Source organism: Chiloscyllium plagiosum, chromosome 23 (assembly GCF_004010195.1).
Source record: "Chiloscyllium plagiosum isolate BGI_BamShark_2017 chromosome 23, ASM401019v2, whole genome shotgun sequence".
NCBI lineage: Eukaryota > Metazoa > Chordata > Chondrichthyes > Orectolobiformes > Hemiscylliidae > Chiloscyllium > Chiloscyllium plagiosum.
In genome coordinates this window covers 18,853,466-18,866,236 of record NC_057732.1, presented here as the reverse complement: position 1 = coordinate 18,866,236, position 12,771 = coordinate 18,853,466, and the positions used below count along the sequence as shown (strand labels likewise).

The window sequence follows — 12,771 nt, the reverse complement described above, 5'->3', positions numbered from 1 at the left end:
GGTGTGGAATTTGCTGCATTCTAACACCCATATTCAGTGCTCAACCTATAAGACCGAATTAACGTTCTACACAAGACAAACACTTTCCCTGATACTCCATTCTGCATTCTGGGTATCCATGTCTATTTTGCAGAGATTCTTTGCAGCAATTTGTTTGCCAAAGTCCCAGTCAATAAATATGCTAGAAATATGGGAGTTAGTTTTAAAACTCAACAAATTGTTTAGGGTGCAGATGAAAAGTTAAATATTTTAACATTTCAATCCAGACTCCAACGCACCCACATTTGATTCTAACAAAGGAGGGTCAGGGAGTGATCAATCTACTCTAAGGAGGTGGAATGGTTGGCAATTGATCTTTGTAGAAGGTCTTTGAAGAAGGCTGCGTGCTAATTTTTAAGTTTTCTTTCTTTACCAATTTAGCTGGACTGCCCTGGTATTCGGGAAAAGTGTCAGGTAAAAGGATATGAGAAGAGCTAGATCAATCTGGTTGGTGCATGTATAGCACAGCAAGTATACCAGGAGAAGTGTTCCCTCTGGCCCTCCCTCCTTGCCTATGCTCAACTGAGATAATCTTTTAAGCCACAATCCACAACCCATCAATTCACCCATGATCCAAGCCTCTGGCCACAGCCATGCTCACTTAGCCCCAACTTCAATCTTGTCTGAATTTAATTTCTCCTGACCAGTGAGGTTGGTTCTGCTTATGCAGGTGTACGTTTACCTCTCTGTTTAACTACTGATGGCTCTGTTTATAAGGTGGAGACCTCCTGCTGATACTGAATATTGTCATTAGAACCATAGCATCACAGAGTGAGATAATACTGTACCACAGAAGGGGCCATTCAGTCCATTAGATTTGTGCTCTGATTGGTTCCATTTTCTGGCTCTGTTCCCATAAGCCTGGGACATTATCTCTCTCATATTTATCCAGTTCTCTTCCAAAGGTTACTTCTGGGTCATACCCAACTCCCTAACTGTGCTTTAAGTGAAAGGCTTTTCCCAATGCCACTTCTGTTCTTTTATGCCCATCACCTTGAATTTACCATCTGTTTATCACCTATTTAGTCACTTGAAACAGTTTCTCTTTACTCCCTCCATCTAAATCTTTCATAGTTTAAATACCTATTAAGTCTCCTTTTTTGCTTTTCTCTGCTTGAAGGAGAACTGCAGCTTCTAATAGCTCTGCGATTGTTAATGACCACCTCTAAGGTTGTTGCACACCAATTTCAAATGGATTCCACAATTGCTAACCAAGAATAGGAGTCAATTTTTAACACTGGTATTTGTTGTCAAACTTAATTCAATTTAAGACTGATATTTGCAGTGATATACAAATCATCCCTGCTACTCTGTTCATTCAGCTGCTCTCATCCAGAAACCTTTGTGGCCTGAGAGTGATTAAGTAATAATAGGACAGCAGTTCAGTTCACCAATGCAAATAGAAAAATCCCTGACACATACAGCAATGTCTTGGAATTCTGTGGTTGCAAGCTTTCATTATGCATGAATAAACAGGCCTCGATGTTGGTCGTAAACAACATTTCATCTTTTGAATAATATTCAGAATTTGATTTACATATTCTGGATGTTTTACTCTGTGAGCACTGTCTCAATATCCACACAATTTGACATCCTGTCTTGATGTACTTCAAATGCTATTGTTTTGCTTTTGAGTAATGCCAAGGAACACATCAAATTTCAAGAGAATGATAAACCAACCACATGCAGTATCATTGAGTCTGATTTTAAAAATGGCACTATCTCTATTTACAAATCAACAAAGAGCAAAGCCCATCAAACTGTGTCAAACTGAGTTGAAACGCAGATGCACATAGATTGTCATGAATGTATCTGTATCTACACCTGGAATATTTGTCTTATATGGAGCTGGATCCTCGAGTGGATTTTGAGCCTCTGGCACAGGTGATATGAGCACATAACCAGACATAGCAGGAGAAAGTCTTATTTTATTCTGTTCACTACATTGTAACTATCTTACAGGTTTGCCTTGTTTTGCATATTGCAAAGGTAAACAAGACCATGGGCCAAGAGCTACAAAATGGGATTAGAATAGATAGATGCTCGTTTTTAACCAGCACTGATTCGATGGGCCAAAGGGCCTTTTTCTGTGCTGTAGGCCTCTATGACTCCATTGCATGCCACTTACATATAAATTTGAGTCCTGCTTTTGGCATTTGCAAAGATTGCTAAATTAAGCCGTTTGATGTATAAATGTGGAAATGCATATATGACATAATTTATTTGAAATTGAATCCATTCTTGAAGAATAAGTAACATTAACATTTCACTGAAGATGTAATTTGAAGTTCCGTTTCCTAAGGTACATGGAAATGCAGAAAGGTCACCTTCTTGCCACAGGATGGAATGAGGTGAAGAACGCTCTGTGGAGGTTTTCTCAATCTCCTGTTGTGCCTTGTGGCAACAATGCAACAGATGATTGGAAGAACCAGTGTGGAAACAAAACCCAATGATCTATGAGCACAACTGATCTCAGTGACTCTGTCCCTCATGCACCAGGTCAGGGTGGAAGAAATGGGACATAGGGTGGAATTTCACATCAGCCATGGGGATCTCACTTAAGAGACCTGTGCCACTTGTTATTGGAAAGGTCTACATTATTAAATGCCACAGGTAAGTCACAGCGGAAGGAGGAAACTAGGATGATGAGAGGGGATGGCAATGGCAGGAAATGAGGATGACAACAAGGGGCGTGGTTCTCAGGAACCATTCTCCTTCCATCTGATGCAGGGTCCGTCGAGTCTAACGCTAACCCTTATCGTTCTGTGCCTTTGTGTGATGGTCGCATGTTTCAAAATACACAAACAAACCTTACACTTCTCATCTGGTTCGCACCCCTTCCAACAGCTGGGGTGGGGTAAGGCTGTTCACTGGCCATTAATTGCCCACATACAGATCACCAGGAGGCGATAGCTGTTCACGGGCTGTCCCACCGTGGACCTTTTCATGGAAGAGCAGGAGGGGCAGTTGGCTCCTCACCCACCATATTTACCTGTGCTTACAGTAACTGAGGAGTTCTTGGCAGAATTACACTGCAGGTGAAAGTGGGTACTGCAGATGTTGGAGATTCGAGTCTAGATTAGAATAGTCCTGGAAAAGCACAGCAGGTCAGGCAACATCCGAGAAGCAGGAAAATCGACATTTTGGCCTCATTCCTGATGAAGGGCTTTTGCCCGAAACATCGATTTTCCTGCTCCTTGGATGCTGCCTGACCTGCTGTGCTTTTCCAGCACCACTCTAATCCAGAATTACACTGCAGTTTGTTAATTTCATTTTCATTCATTTCTTTGTCATTGCATTTTCACTTCTCTCATATCTTCTGTTTGCCAATATCTTAGCTGCAACACATGGTGCAGATATTGCACATGTTTGACCTTATTCGGATCATTCCCATCAGATTGGTTACTTTCAAATATTTTGGCGCCCCAGGCTTTGAATTTGGGATTTTGGGTTGGCACCTTGACTTTGAGGTCAGATGGAGTGTCCCAAAAGTGCAGGGTGGGGAGCAGTCACCCAGCAGTCATTTTCCTTGAATTGGCCAATTAGAGACCAGAGAGTGGGCATCTAATTCAGGGCAGCATGCAAGTTCGTTAAACCTGGGAGGGGTGAGGGATTATTGGAAACCTCCAGCATGGGAGGAACACACAAGTTTTGAGTGGAAACAATCGGTGTTAGTTGCCAGTGTACTGGGATCCGATGGGCGCAGAATGTACAGGACATTCAGCTTCATTGCTCTGTGTCAGTCTCAATGCTCCACGTGGGGCTCCACCCATCTTAGAATCATAGAATCCCTCCAGTATAGAATTAGGCCTTTCAGCCCATTCAGTCTACACTGAATATCCACCTGGACCCATCCCCCTACCCTGCATTTCCCATGGCTAACACACCTGACTTACTCATCCCTGGACATTATGGGCAATTGATCATGGTCAATCCACCTAACCTGCCCATCTTTGGACTTCATCTAAAGCTCTCTGCATATTCTCCTTTTCCTTTCACCAATGTGTTCCCCTTAAACATATCAATGTGTTTTGTCTCAGCAACTCCATGTTGTGGCATGTTCTATATTACAATCACTCCTTCAATAAAGAAATTTCAGTTGGATTTTTTTCTGAGTCTGTCTTACGTTAATGGCTGTGAATGTTGGACTCCCTATTCAAGTGGAAATGTGTTCTCTGTGTGGTTGCAGCTGAAGCCAAGTAGTCAGGGTGGGTCTCAAAGCAATGCACACTTCAGTGGGTCAGATCAATCCCTGGGTCCAGTAAAGATTACAGATCAGCAGCCAGTCTGTGTTCCAGTGATTTAGCATCGGACATTGGTAACAGGAGAAACCATTAACTCACATTGACAATACTGATAAAATACTCATGAATTTTGATATGCCCAGCAACTGAACTGTGGAGTGGAATAACTAAAGGTATCCTTGTAGAAACAATTTATTCAGTTAAAAAGTACTGTGATGATTTAATGTGAATTACCAGTGCAGTATTCTTTTGTTCACATTTCAAAATGGTGGCCAACTATGCCAGGCACCAAGGGCGCATCACTTCAACAGTGTATATGTTGGCCCCTGTTTGAAACGAAAAGCATGATCTAGTGAGACTCTTTTCACTGCAGCCGTTTTAGGAAATTTAATAGACTTTCAAAGAAAAATCAATTGATTCTGATGGGGTAAATGGGGAAAAACAATGGGCTGAAATTTACTAAAATGGTTAAGTATCAATACTGGGAAGTTTCATGGAAGGTTTCCATCCGTGGGCTCTAGTGAGTTTTCTGATATACTTTCATGCTTCTCATTGTATTACATATCCAGACTCACATCTGTTCACCAGTGGCAGAGTGTTTGCCCCTGCAGGGACTGGATGGAATAGCCCCCCTATTAATGCCGTTTCTTTGAAACCCATATGTGCTACCAGGCAGAGAGTCTTTGATAATCCACACAGTGCAAGGAGAAGGGAAAACCTCTGCGGGCAGATGGATGGCACAGATGAGACTTTATTGCTGATAGGATCTCACATTTGTAAATGTGTTACTTTACAACATCTCCTGTCTGATCATTGTAATTACAGCTATAAAAAGCAAGTTACATATCAGGGCCATGACATCTTAGAATCGTATCTAAGGGATTAGATTAGATTACTTACAGTGTGGAAACAGGCCCTTCGGCACAACAAGTCCACACCAACCCTCCGACGAGCAACCCACCCAGACCCATTCCCCTACATTTACCCCTTCACCTAACACAGCAGGCAATTTTGCATGGCCAATTCACCTAACCTGCACATTTTTGGACTGTGGGAAGAAACCGGAGCACCTGGAGGAAACCCACGCAGACATGGGGACAATGTGCAAACACAGACAATTGCCTGAGGTGGGAATTGAACCCAGGTCTCTGGCGCTGTGAGGCAGCAGTGCTAACCACTGTGCCACCGTGCCGCCCATTACCAGGGAGTGCTACTGTTTCCTTAGCACCTGACATATCATTTTGTCATTGCTCAGTGTGGGAGCATTGCATGTTGGAAAGTCTTCAAACCATTGAAAATGGGAAAATTGAAAGCACAACTTTGAACAACAAAAGCAAAGAAAAGTAAAACAAAAGAACAGGGACTGCTTGTTTTCAAGCAACAACAGATTTCTAGCCAATGAATGATTACGTCGCCCAGCTCCCATCTATTGGAACCAGATGGTAATTAAGTCCTGTCTGGCTGGTAATGCCCCATGTTGAACTGCTCTCTCAAACTGAAGATAATGTTTCTCCTCTGAATTCCTCACCTTCCTCCTCAGAAGACTGCGCTCTCAGTCATCACATCACCTCTTGGCCTGCACCAGTGCAGAGCACAACTTGCGAGGATTTAGTTAGGAAGGTAAAATAGATAAGTCTGCGGATGATAAAATAGATAAGTCCCCTGGGCCTGATGGCATTTATCCTAGGATTCTCTGGGAAGCAAGGGAGGAGATTGCAGAGCCATTGGCCTTGATTTTTATGTCCTCTTTGTCTACAGGAGTAGTGCCAGAAGACTGGAGGATAGCAAATGTGGTTCCCTTGTTCAAAAAGGGGAGTAGGGATAACCCTAGTAACTATAGGCCGGTGAGTCTCACTTCTGTTGTGGGCAAAGTCTTAGAGAGAATTGTAAGGGATAGGATTTATGCACATCTGGATAGGAATAAAAATTGAAACAAAAAGATACAGAAGAAAAAAAAACTTTGAACTTTGAGTTTTTTTTGGGGAGGGGGGAACAAACAGGCTGCCATCCATCAAATTTCAAATGTGATACCCATATATAAATATTACATTTTAGAACTGAAAAATATTGTGATCGCCATGATTTTGGGTTTGTGCACTGGTTAGTTCTTTGGCTCAGTATCATTGGTCATTCCAATTAGCAGACTAGATCAAGTGTACCTTTTTCTGACCAGTAACAAAGTAAGCAGCAATGAAAACAAGACAGTATATCAGAGAACCCTTAACATATGGGTATCACGTGCTGCTTTATAGAGTCGAGAGTGTGGTGCTAGAAAAGCTTTTCTAGTACCACACTCTCGTCTCTGATCTCCAGCATCTGCAGTCCTCACTTTCTCCTAGCTGCTATATATGGTCCAAAATTAAAAAAGGAGACTGAAGATCCATTCTTACCAGAGTGAGATTCAGACTTACAACCAACTTACACAAGGGCAGAAATGCAAGTGAAATACATAATTCTTAGATTATAAAATAACGACTCCACTCATCTTCATGCTGAAGAATGAGTAAGATGGTCACAGACTTCAGCAGGACATAGACTGGTGGACTGAACAGAAATATGAAGATCGTATGAGGAAAGACTGAGACACTTGGGGCTGTTTTCATTAGAGAAAAGACGGTTTAGGGGTGACTTGATTGAGGTGTACAAGATGATTAGGGGGTTAGATAGGGTTGACAGTGTGAACCTTTTCCCGCGTATGGAGTCGGGTATGACAAGGGGGCATAGCTTTAAATTAAGGGGGGGTAGATATAGGACTGAAGTTAGGGGTAGGTTCTTCACTCAGCGAGTCGTAAGTTCATGGAATGCCCTGCCAGTAGCAGTGGTGGACTCTCCCTCTTTATGGGCATTTAAGCGGGCATTGGATAGGTATATGGAGGATAGTGGGTTAGTATAGGTTAGGTGGGCTTGGATCGGCGCAACATTGAGGGCCAAAGGGCCTGTACTGCGCTGTATTCTTCTATGTTCTCTATGTTCTATGCAGTGTTAGCATTCACAGTGGCGCAGTGGTTAGCATTGCTGCCTCACAGCACCAGGGGCATGGATTCGATTCCAACCTCAGGTGACTGTCTGTGTGGAGTTTACACATTGTCCCTGTTCTGCGTGGGTTTCCTCCTGGTGCTCCGGTTTCCTCCCACAATCCAAAGATGAATTGTTCGTGGTGAATTGTCGTGGTGAATTGCCCATCATATTCAGGGATATGTAGGTTAGGTGCATTGGTCAGGGGTAAGTATAGGATAATAGAATAGAGGAATGTGTCTGGGTGGGTTACTCTTCGGAGGATTGGTGTGGACTTGTTGGGCCAAATGGCCTGTTTCCACGCTGTAGGAATTCTGTGATGAAACTCTATAATTTCAAAAGGGTTAGAATATGAGATATACTGCTGAGGCTGTTTAAGACGACTCAGGCTGCTATTGGAATATTGAGAGCAGTTTTGGGCCTTGCAGGGGGTCCAGAGGAGATTTGCAAGAATGATCCAAGGGATAAAAGGCTTGTCATAGGAGGAGCAGTTGAGGACTCTGGGTTTGTACTCAATGGAGTTTAGAAGGATGAGGGGGATCTGATTGGAACTTAGTGAATACTGAGTGGACTGGATACAGTAAATGGGGAAATAATGTTTCCATTGGTTGGAGAGTGTAAGACCCGAGGGCACAGCCTCAGAATGAAGGTACGATCCTTTAGAACTGAGATGCGGTGGAATTTCTTCTTATTGCCACAGAAGGCAATGTAGCCCAAGTCATTTAGTTTATTTAAGACAGAGGTAAATAGATTCTTGATTAGTAAGTGGATCAAGTGTTATGGGGAGAAGGAAGGAGAATGAGATTGAAAAACCTATCAACCATGATTGAATAGTGGAGTAGATGGGTGAATGGCCCAATTCTGCTCCTGTATCTTTATGGTCTTATGGATTATGTGGTACAATCTGTCTGGACCATACTGCCTCAGCTCCCTGAAGCCAATCCAAGAATTAGAGTCTCACCTTCACAGGAACTATCATTTGCCTCACTACGGCCTAGTGAAACAAATGACTGCATTGCATCCACAGTTAGCCTTGAGAACGTAGAACAGTGCAGTACAGGCCTTTCAGCTCTCGATGTTTCACCAACCTGTGAAACCAATCTAAAGCCCATCAAACCTACACTATTCCATTATCATCCATATAATTTATCCAATGACCATTTAAATGCCCTTAAAGTTGGTGAGTCTACAACTGCCCTTAAAGTTGGTGTGTTCCATGCCCCTGCTACTCCTCAGTACAGAAACTACCTCTGACATCTGTCCTATATCTATCACCCCTCAATTTGAAGCTATGCTCCCTCGTGCTAGCCTTAACCATCTGAGGAAAAATGCTCTCACTGTGCACCCTATTTAATCTTCTGATCATCTTGTATGTCTCTACTAAGTCACCTCTTAATCTTCTTCTCTAATGAAAACAGCCTCAAGTCCCTCAATCTTCCCTCCATACCCGGCAACATCCTGGTCAATCTCCTCTGCACCCTTTCTAATGCTTCCGTGTCCTTTTTATAATGCAGTGACCAGAACTGCACGCAATACTCCCAAGTGTGTCCGCATTAGAGATTTGTACAGCTGCAGCAATGACCTCATGGCTCCAAAATTCAATCCCACTACTAATAAATGCTAACACACCAAATGTCTTATTAACAAACCTATCAACCTGGGTGGCAACTTTCAGGGATCTATGTACATGACACAGAGATCTCTCTGCTCATCCACACTACCAAGAATCTTACCATTAACCAGTATTCTTTATTCCTGTTGCTCCTTCCAAAGTGAATCACCTCACACTTTTCTGCATTAAACTCCATTTGCCACCTCTTAGTCCAGCTCTGCAACTTATCTATGTCCCTCTGTAACATGCAACATCCTTTGGCACTGTCCACAACTCCACCGAGCTTTGTGTCATCTGCAAGTTTACTAACCCATCCTTCTACACCCTTATCCAGGTTATTTATAAAAATGACAAACAACAGTGGACCCAAAACAGCTCCTTGCAGTATACCATGAGTAACTGAACTCCAGGATGAATATTTCCCATCAACCATTGCCTCTGTCTTCTTTCAGCTAGCCAATTCCTAATCTAAAACTCTAATCACCCTCAATCTCATGCCTCTATATTTTGTGCAATAGCTTTCTGTGGGGAACTTCATCAAATGCCTTACTGAAATCCATGTACACCACATCAACCACTTTACCCTCATCTACATGTTTGGTCACCTTCTCAAAAAATTCAAGATTTGTGAGGCACAACCTACCTTCACAAAATTGTGTTGACTATCCCTAATCAAATTGTTCCTTTCTAGATTATTATAAATCCTATCTCTTACAATCCTTTCCAACACTTTACCCACAACTGAAGTAAGGTCAATAATTTCCAGGGTGTCTCTACTCCCCTTCTTGAACAAGGGGACGACATTTGCTACCCTCCAGTCTTCTTGGCACTACTCCTGTAGACAATGATGACATAAAGATCAAAGCCAAAGGTCCTGCAATCTCCTCCCTGGCTTCCCAGAGAATTCTAGGATAAATCCCATCCGGCCCAAGGGACTTCTCTATTTTCACACTTTCCAGAATTGCTAACACCTCCTCCTTGTGAACCTCAATCCTGTCTAGTCTAATAGCCTGTATCTCAGTGTTCTCCTAGACAACATTGTCTTTTTCCTGTGTGAATACTGATGAAAATTATTCATTTAGCACCTCTGCTAGCTCTTCGAACTCCATGTACAACATCCCATTATTGTCCTTGACAGGCCCTAATCTTAGTCTAGTCATTCTTTTATTCCTGACATACCTACAGAAAGCTTTAGGGTTTTCCTTGGTCCTACTTGCCAAAGACTTCACATGTCCTTGATTAGCTCTTCTCAGCTCCCTCTGTAGGTTCTTCCTGGCTAACTGGTAACTCCCAAGTGCCCTAACTGAGCTGCCTTGTTCCTCTTGACAAGACAGTCAACTTCTTTAGTAAACCACATTTCCCTTGCTCGACCACTTCCTCCTTGCCTGACCGATACATACTTATCAAGGACACGCAGTAGCTGTTCCTTAAAAAAAGCTCCCATTTCAATTATGCCCATCCCCTGCAGTTTCCTTCCCCATCCTATGTATCATAAATCTTGCCTAATTGCATCATAATTGCCTTTCCTCCAGCTATAACTCTTGCCCTGCGGTGTATACCTATCTCTTTCCATCGCTGTGTCTGGGCTGTGTAATAGCCATTAGCCATGGTCACAGAGGGTAGCCCTTGTCTGTCCATGACCATTCTTGTAAGGCATTCAGCTCTTCAAATGAAGCAGCAACATGAGAGAAGATAGGTATCATGGCAGCTGCCACCTGGCACAGACTTCTAAGATGTAGTACTGATGATTACATGTTACTTGTCCCTCAATGGAATTAAGCCCTTTTCTATTGATGACCTCAGGTGCGCTATGAAACACACTCTCAGTGCAATGTGTGTATGGTCCATAGGGCCTAGTACCTGGAGGAAACCCATTACATTGACAAACTCTAGTGCCCGGGCGCAGATCTTCTCTGGAGATATGAGATGATGTGATCTGGCACCAAGTGTATCAGTAATGGCTTTGATACGTTTTTGTGTTGAGGGTTGAGGATTACCACATAATCCTTGAAAGCAGTCAGTTTGAATATAAAATTCAGTGTACCTGTCATCTCGTCACTCACCCCTCAGGTTGCAAGTCTGACTCCAGTTGATGACATGGGGCTGGAACAATGACCAGGGAAATCTGCAATGCCAATGCAACTCGTTCATATGGATCAAATAGCAAGTAAAGCCATCAGACCCTTTGGCTCTCCATTACCTATTTCACATCCTGAGTGGACCTTCAGCTGTCGGAAGAGGTAGCTGCTGGTTCTGGGTTAGCTGGCACAGTTGCTCCTCCTCAATGTCTCTGTGTGTTCATGGTACCTGTAGCCACATGACGCTGAGCCCTGTTGTGGCTGCATCTAATGGTCATGGTCTCAATAAGCCTGTGTGGAGGAACATCAGAAACAGAACATTTTCTTAATAATGGGAGCAGTTAGCATTGGCATCGCTCACCATGGATGGTTCATTATAGTCCTCCATGTCCCACTGTGGGGAGAAATTGGACAAGGAAGTCCATCAAATGCTTTTACATGGGTCTTTGACATAGTGGACCTTATTCCGATGTGTGCAGCACAGTCTGTTCTACAAATACAGCAGGAGACTGTAAGAACTGTATTTAATTACTAATACCTTGTCTCTCACATCACCCAATAAGTTTAGCAGTATATATTGTAGTGATTGGAATGAGGCTAACCAGCTGTACCTCATAGAATAAACGTTCCCTGATTGGGACTGTTAATCTGGTTCAATCAGGGAGCCCTGGCTGACAAGTTCTGTTCACTTTAGGAGCAGGCTCATTGTTAGCTGGGTCAGTATCACATACTATGCACTTGGAAATAAAGGGTGACTTGGTGACGGGAATTAGCCTTTGTGGAATTATTTCATATATAAGACAGCATGTTAACAAATACAATTCAAAGTAAGATGAATTCCATTCCATACCCATCTGCAGTCCACAAGATCTTGGATAATCATTGTGAATTGACATACACACTAACCACCCCCTTGCCCTTCCCAAAAGCAGTCACTCATGTCCTCCAGTACTCTATCCTCTTTCAACGTTACACAGTGGGTTTCCTCCCTTTACAATTATTGATGTTCCTGCATCCCAGCATACTGCCTCTGATCCTCACTGCTGGCTTCCCCACAACAGCTGTGACCCCTGCTAACACCCCTTGGCTTTCAGTGAATTGCCCCCACAGGATAGGCCACAACTCCCCAGACTGGTTTCAATGAACCTGACCGCGCCAAGTGAGAGTGTCCAGGCTCTTGGACTGAGATGATGTGCTGCCCTTTACTAAATGTAGCAACACCATCTGACTGACAGCAAATCCCTTGACCTGACCAAGAGGTAATCTCCTCCGAGTTTGAGACATGGTTTAGGTATTAGATATTGAAATATTATTTAAACAATAAATTTCTTATTGATTTCAGCACAAAGATGGCCCAGTAACTTTGGGTTTCTTTCTGTGCTGTTAATTTTCATGTTTTTAAGTATGCTGTACATCTATGTTAAATACACATCTAATAAGAATAGAAATATCCAACACTTACTAACTACAGATCGTCTGAGTACTACCATGTACTATTTTCCTACTAAAATGCAGACGCTGCAGATACTGAAATTTTCTTCGCCACTTGGCAGTTTTTGGCTGGCTGCCAAAGGGCCTGTTATAATGAGAGTTGACTGCACTTTCTGTGAAAGGATCATGACAACTTCTCTCTCTATTGGGAGAGGCAGGAAACCGCAAATCCTTCTCGTCATCATGAAATCATGTGTGGGTGATGCTCCGATACATCTTTGCAAACAAAAGTTTGCCAAGCAATTTTTCACAAAGACATTCTTCCCCTGAAATGCTGCTGCTTCACTGTAAT

The 12,771-nt window shown here is 42.9% G+C and overlaps 1 protein-coding gene across 17 annotated transcripts in view; it reads left to right on the top strand.

Annotated features, from left to right (window-relative positions):
* Positions 1-12,771, top strand: part of anks1b (ankyrin repeat and sterile alpha motif domain containing 1B) — an 813,858-nt gene that overhangs the window by 427,340 nt on the left and 373,747 nt on the right. The window lies entirely within an intron of this gene.